This window comes from Rhineura floridana, chromosome 7, assembly GCF_030035675.1.
Source record: "Rhineura floridana isolate rRhiFlo1 chromosome 7, rRhiFlo1.hap2, whole genome shotgun sequence".
Classification (NCBI taxonomy): Eukaryota; Metazoa; Chordata; class Lepidosauria; order Squamata; family Rhineuridae; genus Rhineura; species Rhineura floridana.
In genome coordinates, this window is record NC_084486.1 from 85,151,488 (window position 1) to 85,173,775 (window position 22,288).

At 43.8% G+C, this 22,288-nt stretch overlaps 1 protein-coding gene across 7 annotated transcripts in view; it reads left to right on the top strand.

Annotated features, from left to right (window-relative positions):
- The first annotated feature begins 2,755 nt into the window (after positions 1-2,755).
- Positions 2,756-22,288, top strand: part of LZTS2 (leucine zipper tumor suppressor 2) — a 75,898-nt gene continuing 56,365 nt past the window's right edge. For 2 of the 7 annotated variants that reach the window (XM_061636193.1, XM_061636196.1), the window contains exons 1-2: positions 2,773-2,827; positions 7,752-7,801. The gene's annotated coding sequence lies outside the window, so the exon portion shown is untranslated. Of the gene's footprint in view, positions 2,828-6,931; positions 7,130-7,726; positions 7,802-22,288 lie in introns of those variants that run through there. The other 5 variants (XM_061636191.1, XM_061636194.1, XM_061636190.1 and 2 more) reach the window with 3 other exon arrangements.

Here is a 22,288-nt window from a genome sequence, read left to right on the forward strand (position 1 = left end):
ACAAGCTATTAAAGTTTTTTTTCTTTTATGTTTCATACACAATCAAAGGGCCCCCCAAATGCTATGTAATTTATGTACTAATGAAACATGGCAAGTGCCAAGTTGACACTCGATACTGGGTTGACTAATGATCTGCGCTAAAAATTATCTGAGGAAAAAAAAAGATTGATAACATGGTTAGGGAAAAGACTGTGAAAACATTTGACTTATTTGGGTGGATAAATTTCTTTGAGCGAGTGGATACATGATTGGTGTAAATAATAATAGTGTTAGTAAGTTGCAGCTTGATGCTAAAAAAAAACCCCACAACACACCCCAAACAAAGCACTCAGTCTGCATCAGCAAAGCAGGAAGAGGGTGAGCCATGTGCTGTACAAAGCACCTCTCCCCATTACTGTAGGATCCTCTGCTACGTGTGTTTGTTGCACAAACATACTGAGGCACTTCACAGTTCTCAGCTCCTCCACTGGAATATTCCGGCACTAGGAACGAAGGAGGACTTCCCCATCTTGATGTAGAAATTGATGGCCTTTGTGTCTCACCCAACTCTATAATTCTGTGATTCTGTAGTTTTGCCATAGTGTCTGTACTCTTATTTTTAAAAGGGGCTATATTTATCTTCTGCAAAAGGTGAAAAAATGCATTATTCAACAGAGATATATGGAGGTTAACAGGAATGTAATGGAGTGGGAAAACAGGCTTCTGCTCCCTGCCCTTAAAAGCACAGGAAGTTAACCCCTGTCTTGCAGGAACATAGGAAAAGTCACTTGCCTTGAGATGCCTGTATAGCTAATGTCAAATAATGCATGCTCTCTGACAGCCCCTACATGATCATTCAATTGGAAATTATGGTTAATTAATTACACATAGTCTTTTCATGCCAGCATGTCAAGGGGCTTAATTTAGTTCATCCTCTCTCATGTGTCTCTCCTGTTTTGTAGAATTTTGTTTATTTCCTTGTTCCAGCAAACACATCTCCAGATGAGGATGTTACAGCACCATGGAATTTAATGAGTGTCCTTTTTTTCAGGATGTAGCAGTTTAGTAGAACTCTGAAGAACACCAGAGCCCATAGCTCTGCAGTTTCTCTTATTTTCCTCCCCCTTCAAGTATTGATTTGATTTATATATTTACTTATTGCATTTCTGCACTGTCCAATAACAAATTCTCTGGGCAATTTACAATGACATTTATTAAAAACATATGGGTTGCATCCTATGCTAGCCCTGCTCAGAGGAGACCCATTGAAATTAGCTGACCTAAATTTGTCACGTTCATTAATTTCTGTGGGTCTACTCTGACTAGGACATGCACAACTCAACATATATACACATGAAATTTAAAACAGAGTAAATAGAGCACAGGACAAAACTAGGATAAAGGACAGCGAAAACTGCAGTACATGAGATATTTTTTAAAGCCTTAAACACTTTTTCTTAAAAGCTTGGGAGAATAAAGAGGTTTTAACCCTGGGACACACTGCAGAACTGCTTCCATAGTTTGTACTTTGGAGACATTTGGTACTATTCACTTAATGCTATCAAAGGAAGTGCAATCTCTGCACTTCCAAAGCAAAGTGACCAACACAAAAATGTTAGCAGGGGTGCTTTATGCTTGAAACTCCTTGAAACTTCTCCATTCCTTATTTTGTTAGTACATAACACCCACCCCAGAACTGAACAAAAGAAGGGGAGAGGGAGAGAATATAAACTGTTGGAGCCCCAACATCCACAATTTGTAAGGGCCTTAACATGGAGTGCAGGTGTTAGGCAGATTAGACAAGACTTTGCTAGTTGCATGACAGATTTCAGGTTGTACTTTGAGAGTTGGTGTGACCCCCGCCCAATAATGATTGATTCCCCCCTCCATTAAATCCCCTCTTCTCAAGTAGGGACCAGTTACTGTATTACTGTTTTCACGTCTCAACAACCCTTGCTGCACCCTGAAATCTGTTTTGCACCTAACAGAGTCTAATCTAATTAAGTCTGCCTAATACCTCCTGCGCTCCATTTTACTGTTAAAATTGCAGACTTTTGGGCTTCAGCAAGATGCCTAGGGTTCTCCCCCTCCGCAACCCCCCTCCCTTCTGAAGAAGAGTCCTGGAGACCTTACAACCTTGCTTACTACTTTGTGATATTTTAGTTGGTCCAAAAATAACGATATTACTGACTGCACAAGAGTAAGGCGCTCGTTTTTTTATATATATATATGTCGCTAAAGACAGATCTAACAGTTTGTTTTTTATTGGTGTGAACTGATGTGAACACAACACAGGAATTTATACAGCCACGAGAGTGGCTGTATGGGGGGCATGTCACAGGAAAGTAGCACAGAAAACAACACAACGCCCGACCCCTCCCCTTGGAGATGGTTATTACGATGTTAATTACCAAACGTTGGGGACACATGATCAGGAAAGTGCTCTAGGTATCATCTTGATGTTAAAAGTTGGTGAAAGGAAGGGGAAGAGGTACAGCTCTGTCCAAGGCAGAGTGACATCGCTCACTGTTTTCCTTAAAGACCCACAATTTTAGGGGTGTGAGGAATCTTTGAAGTGCGTGGCTCCCGACCCTAACGACGCCCTTCCTTACCTCTCCCGCGATTAGGACTACACTCTGTCCGATTGTCGGGACTCCCCCTAACGTGGCCCCTTCCCGCGGTCCGTTCGCTCCACTGGCCGGCTGTCTGGGGGTGCTCTAGGGGGGTGGCGACCGGGCGGGGCCTGACGCTGGGGCCAGGCATGGACTGCTTGGGGCTACAATCGAGTGGGCTGGGCGATGGGAGCCGGCGGCTGGGGCAGGCTATCCTAGTGCTCGTGTCGGCGAGGGTGAGTGGAGAGCTGGCTGGTTATGTACATCCGATGGGATATATGGGGGTCAATGGAGGAAAAAGCTTTGAAGCTGAGGGGATGAGTTAAACAAGGGGTTGTGGGGCAAATATGAGGATAGGTAAGAGGTACGCGGGGAGCTTCAAACAAACCTCCGAGGAGGGCCATAGGTTCCAAACATGTTTTATGCATAGTTTTAAATTAAGCTAAAACAAGTATGCTGCTAAATTGGGGCTTGTGTTAATGAGATATATGTGTTGGACAAAAGAGCTGATGAGTGCCATACTGTATATTTAGGGGTCTGGGAATCTGTGTAAGGGCTGGGATATGTATAGGGAAAAGGTTGTACTGGGTGATTCGGGTGATTCTGTGGGATATATAGATATAGACATAGCTAGCTGTGCATTGGGGGACTGTGGGCAATGAGTTGTTGGAGGTTGGGGGGGAGACGGATGGGCTCAGTGGAGCAATGGACTGGAAGATCAGAGGATATTGAGATGTTGGGGAAAGTCAAAGTGTGGTGCTGAAAAGGGAGAGTGACTGTTAAGGGACTGAAGGGAAAGGGCAACCTGTGGCCCACCAGATGTTGTTGGACAGGGCTCCAGTGTTCATCGGCCCTAGACAGCATGGTCAGTAGGGATGAAGAGGATCATAGTCCAACAACATTGGGGTGGTGGTTGTGGACTGCCTTCAAGTCGATCCCGACTTATGGTGACCCTATGAATAGGGTTTTCATGGTAAGCGGTATTCAGAGGGGGTTTACCATTGCGTTCCTCTGAGGCTGAGAGGCAGTGACTGGCCCAAGGTCACACAGTGAGCTTCATGGTTGTGTGGAGATTTGAATCCTGGTCTCCCAGGTTGCAGTCCAACACTCTAACCCAGCCTTTCCCAACCTTTGGGTCCCCAGATGTTGCTGGACTACAACTTCCATCAGCCCCATCCAGCATGGCCAATGGTCAGGAATGATGGGAACTGTAGTCCAGCAACATCTGGGGACCCAAAGGTTGGGAAAAGCTGCTCTAACCACTACACCACACTGACTCTCCAACAACATCTGGAGGGTCACAGATTCCCCACTCTTGGGCCAGGAGGAGATTGACATCTGCCAAAGGGGGATTTTGTTGCTGGGAGGGGGGAGGTTTTATTTTATTTTATTTTAAAAGCTTATATCCTGCCATTTCCCTAATAATGGATCCAAGGTGACTAAAGGGATTGAAGGTAGAGCCTGACACTGATTTTATGCTTTCTGCATTAATTTTTACCTTTGTAGTCCCTTTAGTATATATGTGTGTGTGTGTATATATATATATATATATTGTATTTTATGTATTTTAATTGTATTTTATGTATTTTAAATGTATTTTAATGTTTTTGTGATTTTACTGTTTACAATTTTATTATGTACATGTTTGATGTTATTTTTGTAAGCCGCCCTGAGTGCCCTATTATAGGGTAGAAGGGCGGGATAGAAATATTTTAAATAATAAATAAATAAATAAAGATTCTGGGGTTCAAGCGTATGGGTTTGACTTAGATGGGCTCTGGCTCTGAGATGATGGCCATCAGTGGGATTCATTGAAAGGCGCATCTGGCATGTTGAGGGACTGTTGAATAGTGTATGTTCCTAGCCTGGAAGTTGGCAGGAACTGCAGAAGTTCGGATGGCTTTCATTCCCTGCCTCACCTCCATATAAACTTTTGCTGAAGCGTCTTTCCTGAACATGCAGTGCCCAGCTTGCCCTGGCAGCTTTCCTTTTCCCCTTCAGAATAGACTGTTTCCATTTCACAGCCACATGGGAAAAGCTGGCTCCATTGCAATCAGATATACTGAAAACTTTGGCTAGAAGTATTCACAGACCTTCCCTTCCTCCTCCCATCCCTGATCACATCTACCTTTGCCATTCCAGCTTATTTGGACAGGAAAAGAGACTTTGGTACCTGGAGTGACAATTGCTGAAACATGTTAGCCCATCCCTCTTTCATTAGTATTAGCTTTCAGCCCAGGATGCAAAGCCCTTAAGCCGACAGGTTTACTGCAGATAATTTCAGCCAAAGTACTCCTGCCTAACTGGTTTGGAGAGTGCAGCATTTATGGTGTGGATGGTTTATTCTGGGTTCTGCCACAAGCTGTGTCTCTTGTGCATTTCCCAGGTGATGGGTGAATTTGGTTGAACTGCATCACCTTATGTACTCTACAAAGCCTGCTGTAGCAGCCCTGCATTTAACAACTCGCCTGGTAGCAAGAATTACATACAGGCAAATGAGTCAGCTGGTGGATGAAGAATGGATCTCTTCATCTTTCCTCCAGCAGTCCACTTGGGTTCCATGCTAGCCACAGAGGAAGGAAAGCCCCTTCCTCCCTGACCAGCATGGAAACCAAGCAGGCTGGTGGAGGAGAGACGAATATGGAAAAATGTATCCTTCCTCTGCCAGTCCACTGGACTACCTGTTAAGAGACCAGTAGCCTGTATTTGCATGCTTTCAGTGGCCGGTAACTTTTGTGGCCTTATTTATAAGGCTGTGCTACATCTTTGAACCTCGGCTTTCCCTTCTGTCAAATGGAACTAGAATTTATCTTCCTAAATTCATTATCATTTCTACACTCTTAACAGCCTATTGCTATGTATGCTTACTCAACTCAGCAATAAGTCTCACTGAGTTTGGTGGGTCCAAGGTAAGCATGCATAGGATTGCAGCCTTAGAGTAGAGAGCTGGGGGAGATGAGAGGTGGAGTCCAACAACATCTGGAGGGCCGTAATTTCCCCACGCCTTTCCTTACCCCTCAGTATCCATGCCTTCCAATCCCTTAGAGTCACTTTGCCTTGTCAGCCACTGCCCCACACTTTGACCTCACCCCATAAGAGTTACATCCACCTTATCTTACAGCCCCTTGCTCCACTGAGCCCATCTGTCTCCTCAAAGAACTTCCAACAACCCATTGCCCATAGATCCCTTATGCACAGCTAGCTGTATTTATTAATGGAACCCGCAGATCTCCAGTACAACATTTCCCCTATATATCATATCCCATATTTCCTATGCAGATTCCCACCACCTAAATATATGGCACACCCCAGCTTTTTTGCCCCACATATATCACCCGTTAACACAAACCCCAACATAGGGAATCTTAAGGGAACAAACTCTTACGCAAGATCCTCATGGGGAGAAAATGCATTTAGTTTTGTTCTTACTGTTGTTTTGGAAGAGCCTTACTATTCCAATATAGAACTTATGGCAATATTTTTTAAAAAGTAACTTTCTTTTCTTTGTCTTTCTTTTTTTGGTGGCATTTAACATCATCATCATCATCATCATCATTTTGCCTACAATGTTTTCTGGAATTGGGTGTAGTAGTGGGATAAATGTGTCCCTCTTCTCTCTTCTGAACTTGGTCTTGTCTGCTCCTTGTGAGAAAGAGACTGTTAAGATGGCACTTTTTAATTTTGCCACATTTGTTGACAAACATATGCAAGGCTTTTGATGGTCATAACAACACAATTCTTCAGAGCTTGTCCTTTGGACTATGTAGCAGCAGACCGACAGCAGCTGCTCAATGAGCAGTTCATTGAGCACTGTGTAATGATTCAGTGTCTGCTTTGTGTTTGGAGCATGAAAGGGTCTGTAACATGATGCTTGGACTTCTAAGGCTGGAGAATGAGGTAGGAGAAAGAGAGAGAGAGAATATTGGGGGCTTGTAAGCTGTGTGTGATTTGCTCATTGTGCCAGCTGGAAAAAGAAGAATCTCCCTGGCCTTCCTCTGGCACAAGTTCAGGAGTTCTTGCACTCTCCTGTGCCAGGCACAGGAAAGAAGCAAGGCTATACAAATTGCTACTTTCTAGCCCTGATCCTAAGTTTGGTAGCTCATGGGCATTGGGTATAATATAAGTTGCTCTTGAAGCTGGTAAAGACTACAATAAATGAATTGCATGAAAGCAGGGGAACGTGATATGCGCTGCACATGTGGGAACATGCACACACGAACCTAGTTGTTAGCATGAAAGAAATGTGAAACGACAGACGTCCCTCCCCTCCTGTTCTCTGATTAGCTGGTGAGAATGTTTGGCTGTGACGTTGGCCAGACTTTTTTTGGGAAGTTGGAATGATAGTGAGAAGGGCAGGCAGCAGGAATCAACTTGAAACCACTAGTGGTTTTACTCTTGCAGGATGTGTGAGCTAGCCTCATCTGCCATTTTCCTACATGGACAAGCTTCTCCGGTGGTTTATCCTCTGGTTTGGAAGTCTAGTTGTTGTTGACTGGGTTGTATTTGTTCGGTACATCTCTCTGCCTGTGAAGGATACGGTATGGAATACGGAGCAGGGGTGGTGGTGCTGTGTAGATCACTTTTCTCTGGCACAGTTTGAAACATCACGTTGCCTAGAGGGAAGAGTGTCCCTGCCCTGATCTTTGTTTTCTCTCCCAAAATTTATCATACTAACTCCATTCAGCTGCTGTTAAAATTAATTGATTGCGTTTGTAACTTGGACGCCAAAGCTGGCTGTTTGGGTGGGGAACTCCGCTGTGGAGCAGGAATTTATAGCACAAATCACTGTAAAGTGGGAGTCCCCAAGCAATGAATTGCTGAATAGAAAAGTAGAGAAGCAAGAACTGGGTTTTTTTGGCTCTTGAGTTGTACATGTGGAGGGGGAAGCTTAAGAGTCTTGGCTGATTTTAGCAAAGGGCTATCTGTATTTTGCTCCTACACAATCTTCAGTGTATGTATCCTGCTATGTTCCTTAGTCTTCATTTTGCATCTGTACAAGGAATTTAGAGCAACATGGAGTGCAGGGACTAATACATTTCTGAGAACTTGTCCTGTGGCCCAGTTGTTGTGACCGAGACTCATCATGTGACACACTTGCCAGAAACTCTACTGATTTTTTTCACTTTATCTTCTAGCCTCACAATTTTCCTGCTGTTTCAGGAGGAAGTTGATGACAGGAGAGCAGAACTCATCTTTAAGACCTGAGGCAGGTAAGATACATCCCCTCAGATATCTGAGCAAAGTTTCCAAAGCCGCTATCATTTGGCTTCTGTACGCAAGGTATGTTGTTGAACTGACGGTGCTGCTGTTTATTTGACTCACTTCTGAGAATGCTCTGTTTTCACATAACGCAAGCAAGCTTAACGTGCAAGTCTTTTGGCTGATTCGGAACATAAGGAACACTTTATGATTAGATCAAGACACAGCAGATTTAATTGGCAGTTGAGCATGATGGCCGAGGAATCACTTTTTGGACAGATAGCCTCCTTTTCCCTCTTTTTTCTTTCTCCTTGATCTTCTCTTTTTCTCTTCTTTGGACTCCTTGTGTTTGTATTCATTGAGGGATTAACAATTGGTATGGGGGATGGTTTGTGTTTATGATAATTTTGGATGACATTGCAAAACAAAACACACCAATAACCTACATATTAAAACAACAACAACCCAGGACGTGGCTCACCAATACTCTACTTGGGAAACTGGCCCTATGGGATTGGTAACCTGAACCTTACTTCTGCTCAGTCCTGCATATAGTATGAAAAGATTTACAAGCCTGCTAAATAAAAGTGGGTAGTCCTTGTTTTTTGTATGCTGCCATGTGGCACACAACATGCCCCATTCTTGCCACTGATCCATATCTTCAGCACCTCCTTGCTATTCCTAACACAATCCTCAGGCCTTTTCCTGTACTTTCTGTCCTCCTCTGGCTGCCAGAGTGGATGTTTAGTCTGCCTACTTAACTTGCCAAAACTTGTGTGACGCTGGTTGTCCTTGTGGCAAGGAAGAGAAAAGAATTGGAACAGCTGCTTTGACTTTCCAGAGGGGGAGTTAATTATGTAGCAAATTATAAAAGGGACTTCCCCCCCCTTTTCCTTTTTTGTGGGGAGGCCACTGAGAGGCTGAGACAAAAGCACCCATCAAACTTGCTGACCTTCCAATCATGAGTTTGCTGTTCCTGTTGAGTTGGCAGTTCAGAACAGTTATGATAAATGCTGAGAAATGAACATTAATCTATATTCAGAGTGTTTATAGGTACTGACAGCCTTGGGGCTGTCTTTGCAGCTTGTTACTGCCCTGAGTAGTAATAGTATTATAATTTATCTCTGTGTGTGAGGCTTGTGCAGAGTTCCTATCACATGCCTCCAGCTCAACAAGGGCAGGTCAGATGCGAGGCTGACAAAAAGAGGTTCCAATGTCTTGGGAAGTGCCCATGTTTACAGTTGCAGATTTGTTGGTTCTTCACATCCGTCAGATAACAATCAGACCCAGTCCCCTTTTAAACACTCATATAGCCACATGGAAACTGATGTGTTGTCCCCTAAGACTATGTTGCATGTGAAACCACATGGGCAGGGCCAATCCTAATATCTTTCCAGACTGATTGTCATCCTCCCTCCCGCTGGGATGATCATCCCTCCCAATCATCAAATGTCTGAGAAACTGTTATTGGTTGATGCACGCTGCGTTTGCTCTTTTGCTCTTAGAACTCTGTGTTTAATTTTTAAAATTAAAAGTGCCAGGACTTAGACATGCTTGAAACGTCATATCCTTTGCCCTGGAGGTCCTTTCCATGGATCCAGAGCTGGTGGCAATTTCTCCATCTGAAGGGAAAAGTGCTTGGAACATGCTCAGAGGCACTCCCTTTATAAGCACTTCCTACTTCACATATTTGAGAACTAACCTCTGCTTTTCAAACAAGTTCTGGAGCATCCCTTTGGCTGAGATAACCCTCAGGGTGTGTAAAGTTCTTCCCTCACTGTGTTTCATCTTGATGTTTTGAAATGCAAAATTAACACTTGCAGCTTAGTGAGACCTCACCCCCTCCTCACCAGACTGCAGCTGTCCTCTAATTCTGAACGAAGCCTGTAAAGCAGGGATGGGGAACCTGTGGCCCTCCAATATGTTGTTGAACTTCAGTTCCCACCAGTGGCCATATTGGGTGCAGCTAATAGGAACTGGAGTCTAGCAACAGCTGGAGGACCACATGTTCCCCATGCTGATATAAAGCTTCTGGGTTTCATCCTGCAAACATATTTTTCAGGAGGACTGGTTGCCTTTCCAGGGCTTGAAAATGACTGCAGACTAAATGGAATATGCAGGTGATAATGTACCAGGGTAGAAAGTGTGAGCCAGCCCTGAAACCTTATTTTGGCTGGAGTAGGAATTCTTTTCTGTGTTCAGTCCATATTTACATGGAATTAAGTCTCACTGATCTCAGGAGGATTCACTTGTAAGTGTGAAGAGGTTTAAAGTCCTGTTAAATACAGTGGGGTTTACTTTTGAGTAACCATGCATGAGTTTAGAGTGTTAGGATGCACCCAAGCAAGTGCTTTATGGCATTTCATTTAAGGTACAATTCTGGGTCTGTGTACCAAAAAGCAAGTCTCACTGAGCTCACTGAGTCTCACTCCCTAATAAGATTGCTTAGGATTGCAATCTTCATTTCAATTTTGTCTGTTCTCTGAATTTCATACATGCTTCCAGGTTTCATACATTACTCCTCCACCTGGAACTGAAAACTTAGATTGCAAACTTTGTTTTCTTAATAAACATTGACTTTGTACAGTTGCACCCATTTATGTACCCTTGTAAATCTGATGCAATGTGCTAGAAAAACAGAAACAAAAACAGGTGTGGAGAGATGTTGAGATGGGGCTGTGAATAAACTGGACTCTGGCATTATGAAGTAGCCAGATTTAGCTTCTGCTTACTAGATAAAATGTATATAATATCTAGACTAACGAGTATACAACTGCAATGGCAATAGTGGGAAGGTTTGTACCTTGTTAGTGATACATTTGCTCACAAAATGACTCTGAAACTGAGTGCTAAAGACTGCCCAGTCATAAAATTTGGTGTGGAATGTAATAGCTTCTTGCACAGTTTTCAGCAGTGGATCATGCAAATAAGTTTGGTCTGGATACACTTTTAGAGAGGAAGTGAATGATGGACCAAGGTCAGCAGTAGAAAGCACATGCTTTGCATTCAAAAAGTTCCAGGGGTTCAGTCCATGATGTCAGTGCAGGCAGTACTGAGCTAGATGGACTAATGGTCTGATTCAGTGTAAAGCAGCGTTCTCTATTCCTTTGTTTAATGTAAGGCAGGAATTCTAGCTCCAGTTTACCACCAGACCGAGCATTCATCAGTATTGCATCTGAAACAGCCCTTGGTGCAAATCAGGGGTGGGGAACCTTTTTTAGTCCAAGGGCTACATTCCCTTCTAAGCAACTTTCCAGGGGCTGCATGCCAATGGTAGGCAGCGCCAGAAGCAAAAGTGGACAGAGCAACAAATGTTAGTCTTACTTTTGTACAGTAGGCTTGTTTCTACACACTCTCACATATCCCTCTCTATCCTTTGTCCAGGCAAGCAAGAAGTTCAGTGACATTCTAGCCTTGCAAAAACTCTGGTCTGAGGTTCTCTATCCCTGGTGTAAATAGATGTGAATGAAAATCATTCCAGTTTCATTTGCTTTATGATTAAATGATCCCTGCTATATAAAAACCTTTCTGGCTTCCTTGGACACAGAGGCCTTGAATAAAGGAAGACTTGATTATGGTAGTAAAACATACTTATATGGGAGTCCAGTAAGACTTATTTCAAAGGACACAAGCAGAGCAACATTGGGCAATTTGACTCAGAGGGAATGCTTCCTAATGTAGTGGGACTGTACTTACATAAGATGCTGTGCAATAGATATGTGGTGCCCTGGAAGATTATTTATAGTTTGGTGTTAGTTGTTTAGGATATCAGTTTGTCACCCTGTTTTGAATGCATCTCTGTGGAGATCTAGCACTGTTAATGATTTCATGGGTTTGCTGGAGGTACTTTATAACTTGCTCTCTTGATGCCAGCAGTCTTCATGTGGGTGGGCCTTGCATGTCAAGAGAGTCTTTACAAACAGAATAACGAGTGTATCAGGTTAATTGTAGTTTCCTCCTAAATTTAAATTGATTGCAATCAGTTGTGGCCACACCCCTTGATGGGAGACAGGCTGCGCAGATGGCTCACTACAAAGATAACAGACCAAACGATAGGATTTGATTGTAGGGGAGAAATTAACAGAAGATTGAGGACTACTCCATGAAATGGCACAGTGGAAAAATCAGTTGCCTCAGGATGTATCCTGTGTGGTGTGGCCCCTACTTACCTGTTGAGAGCTGCAACGTGGCTAATCTACAAATAAAAGAGCAGAACTATCTGTAAGGCAGAACTTATTTTTCTGGCCGTGAGGACAACCCCTGCTCTGCTACTTGTTAAATGGATCCAAGTTAATCAGTTTCTGTTGTTTCTTACAGAATACCTTTGCATTAAGCAGTTTGATTGTTAGTCACTATGTTCTGCCACGCTCAGCAATGTATCAGCTGTGTCACTGGAGCCTGCCTCTTGAGTTACTGGGTCTGGGGAAAACTGACTGCTGGAACTAATTATTCCCTTATGTGTGGGAAAGGGATGTGGGGGCCCAGTAGGTGAGGGCCTCTTCCCTTTGAATTCTAAATCTTGCTCAATGTGACATGAGCAACACAAATTTGCTGGCTCTTATTTATGGTGCTCTGGGGCATTTCACATGTTCTCTTTGTTGTTATTCTACTCCAGGGGATTCTGGGAGTTATGGACAGCTGTGCTCATGAGAAGTCCCATTCCCCCCTACTGCCTGGTCTACTAGCATGCTTGACATCACTCACTTTGTTGGTTTTTTTGGGAGGGGGTCTTGGCTAGGAAAGGAGGAATTTTGAGTTGGCGCCTAAACTTTGCAGTTTGGTCAGTCCCCATGACCTTGGAGCAGAGGACAGTCTCCCACACTTGAGATTAGCAATTTTCTCTGCTACATTTGAAAACTGCATGGGTTGGAAGCCACAGCCAGGCTTTGCACTTCCTCACCCTAAATGCCACTGATGCTACGCTGTTCTTAACTGTTGAGTTTGGCTGACAAACAAAGACAGGGAGGATCTCAGGATCTCATCTGGACACACAGGAGGGCTCAGCTGGGTGCAGATCAGCCTTCGGTCTCTCCTATCTTCAACAAGGGCATTCATTGTCCTGGGCAATGAGCATAGGGGGCAGACTGGCACTGGGTCAGTGAGTTCAAGCATGTGATCTCTCTCTGATGGATGGCAGAGATAAGGAGCAGAAGGGCCAGCAGGCATAGGAACTGTAGCAAATAAAAACTGATTGCTGAAGTGTCCGCTGCAAAGGCAAAGTTGTAAAGGATCCTTTGCCAAAATGAGAAGAAAATTCATTGTCTGGGCATGAAAGAATGGAGGTGGGGATGGTTTGATGAGCTTGTTGAAAGCAGTGGGACTTTGGTGGGCGAATATCTAGATTGCATCCATAAGCGCTTGGTCTGCAGGACCTGGTCTTGTAAGGCAGGTTCACTTTGGCCACAGCTCTATCTCTGGCATGGCCAAGATGGTGCCCTCCAGATGTTGTTGGACTCCAACTCCCTTCAGCCCAGCCAGCATGGTCAATGGTCAGGAATGATGGGAATTGTAGTCCAGCAACATCTGGAGGGCACCACATTGACTATCCTTGCCCTATCCTGTTGCCCACATGGCAAAGAATGCTGACCGTTAAAATGTTATTTTGAAATCCATAGATCAGCTACTTGTCCTGTCCTGAAATATCATTGTAATTTTTCAGAATTGTTCCCTGACAGCTGAGTTATACAGGGGCTCTATTTCTAGATGGTGTCAGCCTAGCTTTGTCCACTCAGAACACTTCATAATACAATAAAACCTAGGAGTCCCATCTGATATCTTGGCCCTGTAGCAATGATACTACACAAATCTATGCATCTAGACATAACATGCATACACATATTGAAGATCTGTCTAGTGTGAATAATTTATTTCAACTGCAGAATTTGTGTTTTGTGGCCACAAAATCTGAAAATTGTCATTGTAGAATTTTAAACACACATATAAGACCCTGGCCTTGGGAGGCAGTTCTTTGTTCTGACAGATGTTTGGGTGATAACCAGTACGTTCATTTGTTTCTCAGGATGTTGACCTTCATCTGCAGAGGGAGGATGGTGACGTATCCTTTCCTCCTAAGAGCAAACAGAGAATATGCAGAAATAGTGTAGCAATGGGGGTGGGGGGGCACTTATAAATACTTCATTTTAGGTGATTAATAGGAACAAAACCCAGAACATTTGGGTTCCCACCCAGCATCTTCTCAGCTTATTCAGGCAACCATAACCAAATTAATTTCTACAATATATTAGCATCTGACTACTCTATACTTGCTTGGCTTCATGCTTCGTGTGCAATCCCACGACCACTATGCTTACTTGGAGGGCTGGGTTTCAGGCATCTGGGGGAGAGCATCTTATGAAATAAACTGGTCAGATGTGAAATGAAACAATAACAATAAGTAAGATGCAAGACAGTAGCTGTTTGTGCTGCTGTGTTCCTTTTGTGAAGGGAGGGCTTATTATCTCCTCCTTCCTCAGCTTCCATTTGGTTTTTTTATTGCCTTACATCTTGCCAGAAATAGCATGCCCCCCAGGTTATCTGCTTGGTGTCCTGTGGGGTCTATTAACCAAAAGAAGCTCTGTGATGTACATCTTACACCCTTCATTCGTTTGTGCAACTCTGTGGAAAATTCTGCTACTTTCCCCTTTAAGTGAAGTTTGTTTTCCTCCAAGTCTGGCAGCTATTTTAATGCAAGCCCAAATGTTCACGTGGTCTGTGCAAAACTCCAGATGGAGCCAGACATGGCCGCGCTCCCGTGTCTCCTGGGCAGGAACAGGCTCAACTGCTTTCCTGCTCTCTAATCAGCTAAGGGTTTCTCAGTGATGCTGGCTTCTTAATCTGTGGCCTGCTTCCTTTAAGCTTTCTTTTTGGGATGTGGGGTGAGGAAGGATAAAAAGAGTCTGCCTGAGTAGGGAGAACTGGATCTTTTGAAAGCTGAGAAGCTCCTTTGCTTAAGGAGAGGCTAGACTTGGCAGGATGTGTTTCCATAGCGTGTTTCCTTGATCACCAGGGGGAATCTCGCGGCCGGCACCACCCTCCTGGGTGGTGCTGACAAAAACACACATTTTTATTTTTATTTTTATTTTTTTGCTCCTTCTTCCTGTGTGAGTACTCATGGTAGACTTGCTGTGGTTGGATGGTTGGTTGCACAAAAATTTGGAGTGAGATCTAGCCTTGTGCAGTTTTTGCTGGAGCTGATGAGGATTTACTCTTTTGACAACGAGTGGTATGCTAGCCTCACCAGCATGCTGTCCTTTGTGATGCCAGTAGGCAAATCCTCCTGAGCTATTTATTGTTCCTCCAATACCAGTTCAGGCATGACAGGTCCTGCTCCTCTTGAAGAAGTCTGGGTTAGTGAAAGGAAGCAAGAGGGGCAGCCCCCTCTTACATTTCTAGTCTCCCAGTCACAGGTGCTTCTGCAAAATAAAGGCATTTGCCACTGAAGTTGCCTATACTTTTGTATCAAGTGGTTGTTCTGTAGCAAAGTGTGCTATTTTTAAAGTTTGTGCTAGGCTTGATAGGAATACATGGTCATTCAAATTTAAAAGATAGATGCAGTTCAATGCAAACAGGGAAATGTCACGGATGGTTTACTTCCCCAACTATAACTGTGCTAGGGCTGGTGCCAAACATTGTCTAGCTTAGGTGAGAGTTTTCCACTTAACCTGAGTTTCAGTCTTGCATTGTTCTAGTAGCGGGGTGTCAAGTTGCAGGGAAGAGAAAAAGCCGCAAATCTGAACCTTTGTAACAATAAAATGGCTGGACCCAGAGCTGATGTGCAAAACTGTTGGCGTTTCCCAAAAGTCCACAGCATTTGCAGTCAGGTGAGATGTGTGTTTTGGACTTTATGTTGTGTTAGTGTGAATTTCTGAGTATGAATAGGGTCTATGTGCTGCACAAAGAACAAACCTGCTTTTGATGTTTTTTTAAAATCCTGGAAACATAATGCAGGAAGTTGCACTTCTCCATCCTACTGGCAGGTTAATGGTTAGCATAGCAGACAGGGAGCTAGGATCTCCCTCCCCCAGCAGTTTTTGATTGGTCTTTTCTTCAGTGACTTTTTCTAGCTTAGTTTTTCCCATGATCCGCAGAATATTCCTCTCCCTTAGCGAGTCTCAGTATATGTTGAAGAAATCTCACAGTTATTTGTGTACCAAATGTAAATTGACATTTTACTGTGCACCTGCCAGAAGCTTCCTTTTCACAACCACTGTTTTGTGCATCCCTCAGACCCAGGTTTCAGGCAGTTTCTGGGTCCTGTGGATTGGCTGGCTGTTTTAATGTTGGATCCAGCTTGATAGGTTATACATCACAGCCTTGCCCAGTTGTGGGTTGGAGCTACTGTTTATGTCTGGTTATTTTGTTCTTGTTCTTTCCACTTGATCTTGAGCCAACCGGGAAGGTAGACAAGCACTTTTGAACATACCTTGGGATGAACTCTCAGTTCCTTGTCCTATCAGTTCCCTCCCATGCTTGCTCTCTCCAAAGCAATCAAATCCCTTCGTATATTGTATAATCCATGGTGAAATAAACAGCTTCCATTTGGCTGCCAGAATGCTTTGACTTTTCTCAAGGCAGGGGGTCTTGGGCCTAGTCCTCACTGAGATGATCGACCTGTGTTTGGGCTGTTCAACTTAGAGCTGGCTGGGAAGGGGGTATTCACACTGATTTCTTTTGTTTGCTTGTTAAATTTGTATCCTGCCTTTCCACCAAACTGTGCTCAAGGAACCCAGGGACCATAATACAAGTAAAACATAATAAAATACAACAAAACTGCAATAATATACAAATAAGGTTCTCTCTCATGTTCCCAGGGCCTCTTCCAAAGGTCTTAAAACCTGGGTAGGCGTGTTTGTGAACTTGAATGGTCCTCCATACAAAAAAAGAACAAAAATCCCTTCACATAAATACTGCAATGTCAGGAGAAACCTAGCTTAGAGCCTTTTCTGTGTCATCTAGTTTTCTAGCTAAAAGTTTTTTTGTCTCTGTGTGTAGATGAAACATTCAAGCATGTCCCCCCTCATCTACAGTCTATAGTGGTACAGTCACACAGAGGTTCATCACTGAAATGAGAACTAGATCTAGATCATGTCCCCTAGAGCAGTGGTTCCCAAACTGTTTTCTTCCACGGACCACTTAAAAATTGCTGATGGTCTTGGGAAAACACTTCATGATTTTTTGGTTTGTTCTAGTAATTGCAATGCACTGTGCTAGGTGCTGTGTAATTTTAATTGCATTTTAGCTTGCATCTTTTATTTCTTACCTTATGTTTTACTGTATTATAGTTTGCATTCCATAGAATTCAGATTGTAAATACAGTAAAACACAATATAAGAAATAAAAGAAGCAATAAAATACAGTTAAAAATCTATATGAATATTTGGGCATATGGGCATGCCGTGGACCACCTTAATGAAGCTCATGGACCACTGGTAGTTCACAGACCACAGTTTGGGCATCTGTCTCCCAGAAGCAGGGCTGGCATCAGGCATGACTAAGTCCTTGGGCACCAGCCTGCTCTGGGCCCGCAGAGCTTGCCCGCATGCCCCACCGACCTTTCCTTTTGTCTTGAATGATGTGCTTGCTGTGTATGCATGGCTGCCATCGACCAAGATAGTGGCGGGGGCTTCCCTAAGGGGTTGATGCCCCCTCCACTATCTTGGTTGATGGCACGCATGTGAGCTATGCAACATGCACACATGCCTGCCATCAACCAAGATGGTGGCCAGGGGCATCAGTTCCTTAGGGAAGCCTCCACTGCCATCTTGGTTGATGGTAGGTACATGTGCGCAGTGCGCACAACATTCAAGACAACAAGAAAGGTAGGTGTGGTGGTGAGTGCAGCGGGCCTGCAGTCTGAATGGGGGGACCCCCTGGAAGCTCCCTCTCTTCGATCTGCGGCAGGGTTGGGAATCAGTGCTGCTGTGGGTAGCGGAATGGGAGTGCTACCCTTCTACCTTACGGAGGGACCCTTCAGGGGCCTCTGTGGGCTGCAGAGCCCCTTGGCCAGGGCCCAACCTCGCTACCCTCTGGCGCCAGCTTTGCCTAGAAGCATTCCTTTCTCCCTACTGAAAAAAATGAAATGGACGGCTTTCAAGTCGATCCCTGCTTATCCTACTGTGACCCTATGAATAGGGTTTTCATGGTAAGCAGTATTCAGAGGGGGTTTACCATTGCCTTCCTCTGAGACTGAGAGGCAGTGACTGCTTCATGGCTGTGGGGGGATTTGAACCCTGGTCTCCCAGGTCATAGTCCAACACCTTAACCACTACATGAAAATCATGGCACTGATTTCTTTGATCTCTAGATTATACTGCAGACCAATGGCTTTTCAGGAGGTGAATTTGCTATTCATGGTACCCCCAGGTGTGTTTGTGAGGCATGAATTTCTGTAGCAAATAAATAAATAATGCAACCCCCTATACCTGCATATATTGAAAGTATCAAAGATGGAGGAATGAATGATAATTTAAAAGATGCTATAGACAGTTTAGAATACTGTGTTCAGTCTGGGTCATATTACACATGCGATGTAGATTCACTAATAGGCAAAAAACCTTGCGGTTTAAGAACATACCTATAGCCCACAGATATTTCTATCAAACTTTAAAAAGCAGGGAAATTGGGTAGCTATAGTGAATGCACCAGGGGAGCAGGAGACCTGACCTCCTCTCTGAGATATTGTACTTCCCTACCAATTTGTCACAATGCAAACACAATTTGGGTTGGTCTTTCACAGTCCAATCCACTTCCTGTGTAGCTTGGAAGAATATGATAACATGTGCCTCTGAGCATGCTTATTGAGTTCAATGGGATTTACTTCCCTGCAATCATGCTTAGGATAGGTGAAACTGACCAAAGGGGATGAGGAGGGGAGGAGAAGGAAGCGCAGGGGTAGCGGAGGAGTAGGGAAGGGAGGAAGGGGGAGGGGAGGGGGAGGGCAGCTCTGATCATTTGCACGCTTATTGAGTTCAATGGGATTTACCCCCGTGCAATCATGGTTAGGATTGGTAAAACTGACCAATGGGGGGGAAGGACGGGAAAGGAAGAAGTGAGGGGAAATGAGGGGATTGGAAGGGGAGGGGGGAGGGGTGAAGGAAGGGGGAGGAAAGGGGCAAAAGGGAGGTGATGGGAGGGGGAGGAGGGGAGGGCAAGTTTGATCATTTCCATGCTTTTTGAGTTCAGTGGGATTTAGTCATGTGCAATCATGCTTAGGATAGGTGAAACTGACCTGGGAGAGGGGCAGGGAGGGGGGAAGAGGAGGGCAGAAAGGGAAGGAAAGGGGATTGTTTGGGTGAGCACTGGGCAGAGGGGAAGCCCCCTTCCTTTCCAAAAGGAAAACATTATGAATAGTATCATAATATCAGTATTTCACCCACCTTTTTATTCTAAAGCAGGCACATGTAGTCTCCCACCCAAATTTAAACCAAAGCTGTCCCTGCCCATATCCACACCAGACCTTTATTTAGACAGTCATGGCTTCACCTAAAGAATCCTGGGAAGTGTAGTTAGTGAAGGGTGCTGAGAATTGCTAGGAGACACCCTGTTCCTCTCACAGAGTTTCAATCAGAGCAGCTGATTGTTAAACCACTCTGGCCACTGGAGCTCTGTCAGGGGAACAGAAGTCTCCCCTCAGCACCATTCACAGACTATACTTCCCATGATTCCTTGGGGGAAGCCACAACTGTCTAAAGTGAAATAAAGATCTTGTGTGGGTGTGGCTCCCTGATTAGCCAAGCCAAGCAGCTGTGAGTCTGGCTTTTAGAACACTGACAGTTGGTTCTTCCTGAGCATGCCCGACCTTATCATTGAGTTCAGTGCTAAATTTCTTAAATTAATTAAAAATCAGCTGGGCATTTTTTAAACTTTTAAACTGCAGAAGATGAAGGTCAGAGTATGGGGCAAGGTCAGTGATAGGATTACAGGTACTCTGTGAACATGGCTGATTTTTAATTAATTTCAACAAATTATGAGAATTCTGACAGAAAAAAGTCCAAAAGGGGTCTGTTTTCTCTCTCTTTTTACATTTTGAACTCTTTATTCTCTCTGTTTTGTGTATTGCCATAAAAAATTAGAGGGTTGTTAAGCAAGCGTTTCTGAGTTCAGGAGTATCAGTTTTGTAAGGTTTTGTTCTGAAATGAGCTTATGGGAAGCATCAGAATGGCATGGGGGATATTTTCAATTTAACATTGCGAAATGCAAAAAATCTATGCTGACTATAGTATACAGCCACTCGTGGCTGTATAATGAACTGGTGAGAATTCACAGGAAGCTAGCAAAGATGAATAAAAGCCTAGAAAATATGCCAAAATTGTAAGGAAACTGAGTATATGGCGCTCAACCTCCTAGTTCTCAGGTTTTGCTGTCATAGATATTGATGAAAAATATGGGTTTATAGGAGGAGACATTTGTGACACTTCTGCCACTGAGCCTTAAACCAACCCTAAGGAGAAATCACCTATAACCCCCTTGCTTACTCCTGCCTCTATGTTTGTCCATCTCTTCTGTAAGTGCTTCCCTCTTGTCAAATTTTAGATTGTAAACTCCTTGGGGCTGTGGCCTGTACACTGCCAAGTGCTATGCACTTTGCTGATGCTATATAAAATTGATTAATTCATTAAACAAATATATAAAGTACAACAGTAGAAAAGGGCCAAGCTAGAAAGAGCTGCATGGGGAGCTCCACATACATGCTGGGGTTTCTGAGGAGTTTCTGGGGTTTCTTAAGGAGCAATTTTCAGTGCAGTATAAGGAGCTACTGTGTAGGAAAGAAAAACAGTGTGCATGCAGGAGTGTAAAAGGCTCTTTGAATCCTGGCTAAGATGAAACAGGGTGTAGAGTAGGGATGGAGGTGACATTTGTTCAGTATGCATTTTAAAATGGGACAAAACAGACCAGTGCACGCAAAACTGACATGGAACAGAATAGATCTGCCCAATCAGTGCTAGTGCAGCATGGGAATTTTGGAATAAGGAGGCAGCATGAAGTATTTCTTCGGTCTTTTGGCTGTAGGCACAAGAAGCAATGGGTTCAAATTGCAAAACTTTGTTTTTGTAACATCCAACCTGAACCTTTCTGACCTCAGGAATGGTTGGTTGGCAAGGCTCACCGGCACTCAGCCCAAGAAAGTGAGTGCCAGGACTCAGCCTGGGAAGATGTGAAGTTATAATTAAGCCAGTGCCTCTGAAGATGTGGAAAGTGAATTTTTCTCACTGTTGAGTTGCCGTAACTCGCCACCACATGTGTGGGATTATGGTGCAGGTTTGCAAGAGGATGTGGCTTCAGTGGGCCTGAGGCCTAGCAGCTCTCTGTTTTGAAATGACCATCAGTAGTTGGTCAGTTGAGCTGACTGCAGTTGCTTATAAGCAGAGCAGATAATCATGTGGCGGATGTGGTCTATCATTAGCGAATCCCATGCCAATCTAGAGGATTTGATTAGCAACTGTAAGATTCTTACCAACTGTCTATGACCATAAGATTCTTGACTATTACTGCAAAGGCAGGAACTTACCACTTCCCCTCTATGGGACACTTATCACGAAACACTGCACACATAGTAGTAAGTCCCACGGTTTTCAGTAGGGCTCACTCCAAGAAAAATGTGCATAAGATTGCAGCTACAGTGTTCTCTTATTCTGGGCTACATTTCTTCATTTTGTTTTGCACTGTAATTGACACCACTTTGTGCACTCTAGCCTTGTCCAGCCATGGGGAACACATATCCCTCTGCATGTTAATGGTCTCCAACTCCCATCAGCCCCAGCCAGCATGGCTAATGACCAGAGATGATGGGGGTTGTAGGGCAACAATATCTGAAGGGCAACAGGTTTCCCACCCCTCCTCTAGTCCATATTTTGGGTTGCATTCTTAAGATCTGTCAAGCAAGATTACTTATCTGTTAATGCTTTTAACCACACTTTAACTCCCCCAGTAAAGTTGATGCATGTTCTGTATGCAGTACAAAAACTTCATTTGCATGGTGTTTTTGTATTTCTGATTAATTAACCACAAATGTTTCCTTTGTTACTGATGTGGATTGGCATCTCGTCTCCATGCTTTAAATGCTCTCAGACTGGGGGAGGTTGTGTCACTGTTGTGTTACTCCAGTTATTTGGAGGAGCATTTTCAACAGCCCTTGGTTGGGAGCCACAAACCTTGGACACTTTGTTGCCCAGAGGATTGTTGTGACTGGTGAGAGGAGTCACAACAATGCCTAGTGAGGGAATAAGGAACCCATGCTGAAAACTTGTACAGGGATAGCTATGTTAGTTTGCTGTGGCAAAAAACAGAGTCCTGCAATGCCTTAAAGACTAACAAATTTATTATGAGCTTTTGTTGACAAGAGAACACTTTATCAGATGCATGAAGTGCTATCATCCTCAGTTAATATATACTGTACATGAGATGTAGAGGAGAAAATGGAAATAAACAGTGGGGTCAAATGTCATTAAATGCAAAAGTTGGTGAAACTGAGCTCAGCATCAGAGCCAGGCAATGTCTGG